Below are 7,461 nucleotides of genomic sequence, written 5' to 3'. Positions count from 1 at the left end.
AAGTAAAGTTGAGTTTGTTATTGTTTTATCCTTAACGAACTAAGTTGTTTACACTTTTTTACAAGCTTTATATATATTGCATGTGTCTTACTGTTTTATATTGAGTTCAGTTATTCATGAGTTGTACAGAGGCAAGGTAAATGTTCCTTCTTACTTCTTTCAAGCTTAAGTTATTGTTTAGCTTTCCAACTCGCATACTCGTACATTTAATGTACTGATGCCAGTTGGCCTGCATCTTATTATGATGCAGACGCAGGTAACCAGGATCAGTATCCAGCGCGCCGTTGATCCAGTTGAGCACTCCAGAGTCAGTGGTGAGCCTCCTTGCATTCCGGATGACTCTTTTATTTTGCTTTCCTAGTTTTCTTTATTAGGATATTGTGGAGTCTGTCCCAACATCCATCTCAGTATTATAGAGGCTTCATAGACAGTCAGACAATTAGTTTTGAGTCTCTCAGCTATGTAATTGCATATACTTTGCTTTGAGACATAAGTTGTCATTTTGGCTAAGATGTTATCATTTAAACTATTACTTGAGTTTATTTTGTTGAGATAAGTCTTCCGCTGAGTTAAGTAAGCTAGGCCAAGGGTTCGATTGGAGCCAACAATAGTCTTCAAGTGCCGGCCACGTCCAGGGTGTAAGCTCGGGGCGTAACATAAAGATATATGGATGAAGGTACAACAATGGTTGGGAATAAGCTTACCACCTAAAGGGGTCAAAGATATACTCCAATTGATCAATTATAAGCATTGGAACATAGGGAGAATAGAAGAGGTTGTTGCTTCGTATGAAGCTGTAATTTACTACACATGGCTAACTCGAAACCAGGTAATATTCATGAAGGAAAAAATGAATAGCAGATTTATCATCGAGCTGATAAAACATTTCATCAAGGAGAGAGTACTAAATATACAAATTGCATGATGTTATAGTAAATGTATAGAGTTAATTGAGAAAAAATGTAATTAGTTTGTTGATTGAGGTCTACTAATCTTGTGGCAGGTTGTTGGTAACTAGAATATAGATGCTCTTAGGTGTATTTTTTTTATTGTTGTTATGGTTATAGTTCGCATTTTGTTGCCAAAAAAAAAAAATACAAAACAAAGTATGATGCTGCAATAACTTAAACTTTAAACGTGGAATAAGGCTACCCTATAAAGGCTATATATATACTAAACATTTCAGACAATATAGTAAAAAACATTATAATTTTCAACCACTTGTGAACTGTTAGGTTGGGATGGTTTTATACAGATTGTAGTTGTGAAGGTTCGGTTGGGGTGTAAGGAGTACTTGTATTCTATCCCCTTAGCTCGTGTTTAGAGGTTTACTTGCTGAGTACCGTGTGGTTTGGTACTCACCCCTTGCTTCTACAAATTTTTGTAGGTTACGAGCCTGGACTTTTGTGTTACTTGTCATTCCCTTCTTTTCCAAGGCTTCTGGGAGATTTGTGAGGTAGTTGTTTGTCTCCTCAGCGATCCTTCTTACTCCTATTTATGATAATGTTCTACTTTAGAAACAATGTCATATGAGACTTGTATTTTTCTTTTGATTCAATTGTAATACTTTAGAGACTTGTACACGTGACAACCAGATTTTGGGGGTATTTTTGAGATGATTATGAAATTTCCGCATTTTATTGTAATGGTTGAGTTTTAGGCTGACTTGTCTTGGTGGGATAAGACGAGTGCCATCACATCCATTTTTGGGTTGTGACAAAACCAGAAGAAAAGATATGGTCAAGAAACTATCACAGAACCACCAGATTGTAAAATAGAGATGGAAAAACAAAAGAAAAGATAGAATTTTAGAATTAAAAAGCAAGAGAAGATACATACTTGCAACATATGATTAAATGAATGTTTGAGGAGCTTAATATTTGCAGCATATGATGGATGAATGAATGTTTGAGGAGCTTAACACATTCAAGTATTCTTTGCAGATGAAAATGTGAGAACAATTTACAAACATAAGTTTTTCTTTATCTTATATGGTAGTAGTAGGTTAGTTAGTAATATTATTTTTTTATTTTCTTATTTTATTTTCTAAGAGTAGTTTTAGTAGTAGTAGTCAGTTTACATCTTTCAACATCCTTTCCCGCCACTTCTCTCTTATTTCCTTTCCACTTCCCAATTGAATGTTGTGTTTGAACTCGTATAGTTTCACTCTTCTTTACAATTTCTTCCTTAATCTTCTTCAATTTTTCTTTTCTTCTCCAAGAAGAAATAGTTCCCTCTCAAACCTCTTTTCTTCTCTGTAAACCCTAATACAAGAACCATGTCTGATTCTCCTCCTCGCTCTGCGTTTTCTGTCTTTATGGCAAATTCCAAGAAGAAAACAACCTCCTCAGCCAAGAAACGCAAAACCCCAGATGTTGAAACTTCAAGTAAAACCCTTGTTGTTAATCAAGATTCAGTTTTGAAGCCAATTAAGGATATCCATTTGGTCAATGAGTCGAAAAGTGAGGAGGTGGTAGTGAAGAAACGGAATCAAGATTTAATTTTGAAGCCAATTGAGGACACCCATTTGGTTAATGAGTCGAAAAGTGAGGAGTGCGTGCTGAAGAAATGGAAAATGATTAGTCTAGATGAAAGCATTGTGGAAATAAAGAAAAAAATTGTGAATTTTGATCTAAAAAAGGTTGTATATTGGGGGATGGTCAGAGAGTGTCGTTCATGTTTGTAGTTAAGGCGTTTGATGCAATTTCGAAGGAGTCATGGTGGATTGTGATTACTGAGAATAATAAATTTTATGTCGGTGAGAATAATAAATTTTAAAAAGTAATTATGTGATTATAAATTTTATCTACATATGAAATAAATGGTTAGCAGATAGAAATGTGGGGTTGTTTAAACAAAATATAAACTCGTGGATCAATTGTTGTATTAATATCAGTGTACAGTACTAAAATACAAATGTGGTTACTAATGGAGAAAAAAGACATTTTGGGGGTAAAATGGGTGAATGAATTATATATGAAAGATGAGTGTGATTTTTGGACAAGTAAACCACCTGGGGACTGTAACTGGTACTGGAAAACTTTTCATAAAACAAAGTTGAAGATGAGAACATGGTATAACAATGATCATTATTCTTTGACAAGTAATTGAGAGTATTCAGCGTCTTTGGGATATGAAAGGCTAATAGGCAGTGCCCCGAAATCGGAGGTAGATAATCTGATATGAAATAGAATCACAGTACCTAAACATTGATTTATCAAATGGCTTGCTATGCTGGGTAGACTACTGACAAAAGACAGAATACAAAAGTTGGGTTTTGGGACAGGAGATATTGATTGCAATCTATGTAATAGTGCATCACTAGAAGATGATGGACATTTATTTTGTCAATGCCCATGGAGTAAAGAGATATTGATGAAAGTACAACAATGGTTGGGAATAAGCTTACCACCTAGAGGGGTCAAGGATATGCTCCAATTAAACAAGCATAAACATTGGAACAGAGGAAGAAAATAAGTGGTTGCTGCTTCGTATGAAGTTGTAATTTACTACACATGGCTGACTCGAAACCAGGTGATATTCATGAAGGAAAAAATGAATAGTACGCTTATCATCGAGTAGATAAAACGTATCATCAGGGAGAGAGTACTAAATATTCAAAATGCACGATTTTGGAATAAATATATAAATTTAATTGAGAGTATTTGTAATTAGTTTGTTGATTGAGGTCTACTAATCTTCTATCAGGTTGTTGATAACTAGATTATAGATGCTCTTAGGTGTATTTTTTTTTATTGTTGGTATGGTTATAGTTCACATTTTGTTGCCAAAAAAAATAAATACAAAACAAAGTATGATGCTGCAAAAGCTTAAACTTTAAACGTGGAATAAGGCTACCCCATAAAGGTTATATATATGCTAAACATTTCAGACAATATAGTAAAAAGCATTACAACTTTCAGACACCACTACTACACTACTACTATTTCTAAGCATCATCAACTATTAAAAAGTACAAGAATGTCGTCCATTTTAGGCTACATTTTTTTTTGTTTTTCTAACATTGTAATGCTAAATTTAGCTAACACATTTCAACACAAAACTTATATCAAACTCGGATTTATGGTCAAGAAACTATCAAGAACCAGCATATTGTTATTCAATTGTAATACTTTAGAGACTTGTACACGTGACAACCAGATTTTGGGGGTATTTTTGAGATGATTATGAAATTTCCGCATTTTATTGTAATGGTTGAGTTTTAGGCTGACTTGTCTTGGTGGGATAAGACGAGTGCCATCACATCCATTTTTGGGTTGTGACAAAACCAGAAGAAAAGATATGGTCAAGAAACTATCACAGAACCACCAGATTGTAAAATAGAGATGGAAAAACAAAAGAAAAGATAGAATTTTAGAATTAAAAAGCAAGAGAAGATACATACTTGCAACATATGATTAAATGAATGTTTGAGGAGCTTAATATTTGCAGCATATGATGGATGAATGAATGTTTGAGGAGCTTAACACATTCAAGTATTCTTTGCAGATGAAAATGTGAGAGAACAATTTACAAACATAAGTTTTTCTTTATCTTATATAGTAGTAGGTTAGTTAGGTTAGTTAGTAATATTTTTTTTTTATTTCTAAGAGTGGTTTTAGTAGTAGTAGTCAATTTTCATTTTTCAACATCCTTTCCCGCCACTTCTCTCTTATTTCCTTTCCACTTCCAAATTGAATGTTCTGTTTGAACTCGTATAATTTCACTTTTCTTTACAATTTCTCCCTTATACCTTCTTCAATTTTTCTTTTCTTCTCCAAGAAGAAACAGTTCCTTCTCAAACCCCTTTTCTTCTCTGTAAACCCTAATTCATGAACAATGTTTGATTCTCCTCCTCGCTTTGCGTTTGCTGTCCTTATGGAAAATTCCATGAAGAAAACAACCTTCACACCCAAGAAACGCAAAACCCTAGATGTTGAAACTTCAAGTAAAACCCATGTTGTTAATCAAGATTCAGTTTTGAAGCCAATTAAGGACACCCATTTAGTCATTGAGTCGAAAAGTGGGGAGGTGGTTGTGAAGAAACGGAATCTAGATTCAGTTTTGAAGCCAATTGAGGACACTCATTTCGTTAATGAGTCTAAAAGTGAGGAGTGTATGGTGAAGAAACGGAAAATGATTAGTCCAGATAAGAGCATTATGGAAATAAAGAAAAAAGTTGCGAATTTTGATCCAAAAAGGGTTGTATATTGGGGGGATGGTCAGAGAGTGTCGTTCATGTTTGTAGTTAAAGGCATTTGATGCAATTTCGAAGGAGTCAGGGTGGATTGTGTTTACTGAGAATAATAAATTTTATGTTAGTGAGAATACTAAATTTTAAAACGTAATGATGTGATTATAAATTTAATTTATATATGAAGTAAATGGTTAGTATATATAAGTGTGGGGTTGTTTTACCAAAATATAAACTCGTGGAACAATTTTTGTATTAAAATATCTCAAATCATGATATGGAATTCCTATATAATTCCATATCATGGTTTTTGGAGAATATAGAATCACATCTCATGATATGAAATCATGAGATGAAATCAATGTAAAATCGCATGTCCAAACACTGATTCCATCTCACAATACCATATCCTGATATGGTATCGCATGGACAAACGCCTACTAAGAATCTAACATAAGCACTTTGTTGCAATTTACTACTTAGAATTGACAGCAGAACAAAGAAAGAGCCATCTCTTGTCTTCATTGTTCTTAAAATTCAGTTAACAAAAATCATGAATGGTCAGAAACAAAGATGAATTTAAGGCTAGTAAATGAATAGACGTATTATGTTGTATTAAGACTATGCTAGAGATTTAACAATTAAGAAGACTTCAGATCTTGATTAATCGATATGAATTGGCAGCTTGGCTCCCTTCTCAGTGCTTTGTTCTTAAGAAATTGCTTGCCACCCATAGTTGACGTATTGAATTAGAAACTTTTCACTTGGCAGTAAGTTTAGGTATCACTTTCTTCAATTCTTGCCCCCTCTCTAAAACGGTTCTCCCTCCAATGTACTTGATCAACAACCAGGATTGCTGGTCCACTTTGACAAATTGACTTGACATCTTCAATTAGAGCCATCAAGGGAGCATAGTCCCGGGCATGATTAATGTGCAACTGAGCTATCTTCTCAACGAGTCCTTGCAACTATTGCAGTAGTTGATTATATTTCCACTGGTTATCCTTCAGCTTAATATTAACGGGCTGAAATTCTTACCGAATCACCCACTTTCAAAATGCTCAAAAGGTCATCCTTGAGTGCTTGCACCAGATCATTTTCATCTTCAATCTTCAATCCCGCTGCAACATCAATAAGGTTTCTAATCTTACTAAGTATTTTCGAGTAGTGTTGTTGTCTCTGGTTGAGCTGGGCTCTCTGAGCCATCTGAAAATCTTGGTTCACTTCCTGCGACATAGTCAATTGCTGCCAGAACAAACAATCATAAGACACATTTTAGTATCAATGTACAGTATTAAAATACAAATTTGGTTACTAATGGAGAAAAAAGACTTTTTGTGGGTAAAATAGGTGAATGAATTATATATGAAAGATGAGTGTGATTTTTGGACAAGTAAACCACCTGGGGACTGCAGTTGGTACTGGAAAACTTTTCATAAAACAAAGATGAAGATGAGAACATGGTATAACAATGATCACTATTCTTTGACAAGTAATGGAGAGTATTCATCGTCATTGGGATATGAAAGGCTAATAGGCAGTGTACCGAAATTGGAGGTAGCTAATCTGATATGGAATAGAATCACAGTACCTAAACATTGATTTATCAATTGGCTTGTTTTTTTGGGTAGACTACTGACAAAAGACAGAATACAAAAGATGGATTTCGGGATAGGAGATATTGATTGCAATCTATGTAATAGTGCATCATTGGAAGATAATGAACATTTATTTTGTCAATGCCCATAGAGTAAAGTGATATGGATGTAGGTACAACAATGGTTGGGAATAAGCTTACCACCTAAGGGGGTCAAGGACATGCTCCAATTGATCAAGCATAAGCATTGGAACAGAGGGAGAAAAGAAGTGGTTGCTGCTTCGTATGAAGCTGTAATTTACTACACATGGCTGACTCGAAACCAGGTGATATTCATGAAGGAAAAAATGAATAATAGGTTTATCATCGAGCAAATAAAAACATATCATCAGGGAGAGAGTACTAAATAGTCAGAATGCACGATTTAGGAGTAAATGTATAGAGTCAATCGAGAGAATTTATAATTAGTTTGTTGATTGAAGTCTACTAATCTTGTGCCAGGTTGTTGGTAACTAGATTATAGATGCTCTTAGGTGTATTTTTTGATTGTTGGTATGGTAATAGTTCATATTTTGTTGCCAAAAATAATAATAATAACAAAACAAAGTATGATGCTGCAAAAGCTTAAACTTTAAACGTGGAATAAGGCTACCCCATAAAGGCTATATAT

This window comes from Solanum tuberosum, unplaced genomic scaffold, assembly GCF_000226075.1.
Source record: "Solanum tuberosum cultivar DM 1-3 516 R44 unplaced genomic scaffold, SolTub_3.0 scf00101, whole genome shotgun sequence".
NCBI classification, from domain to species: Eukaryota; Viridiplantae; Streptophyta; class Magnoliopsida; order Solanales; family Solanaceae; genus Solanum; species Solanum tuberosum.
This window is presented reverse-complemented; position numbering follows the sequence as displayed.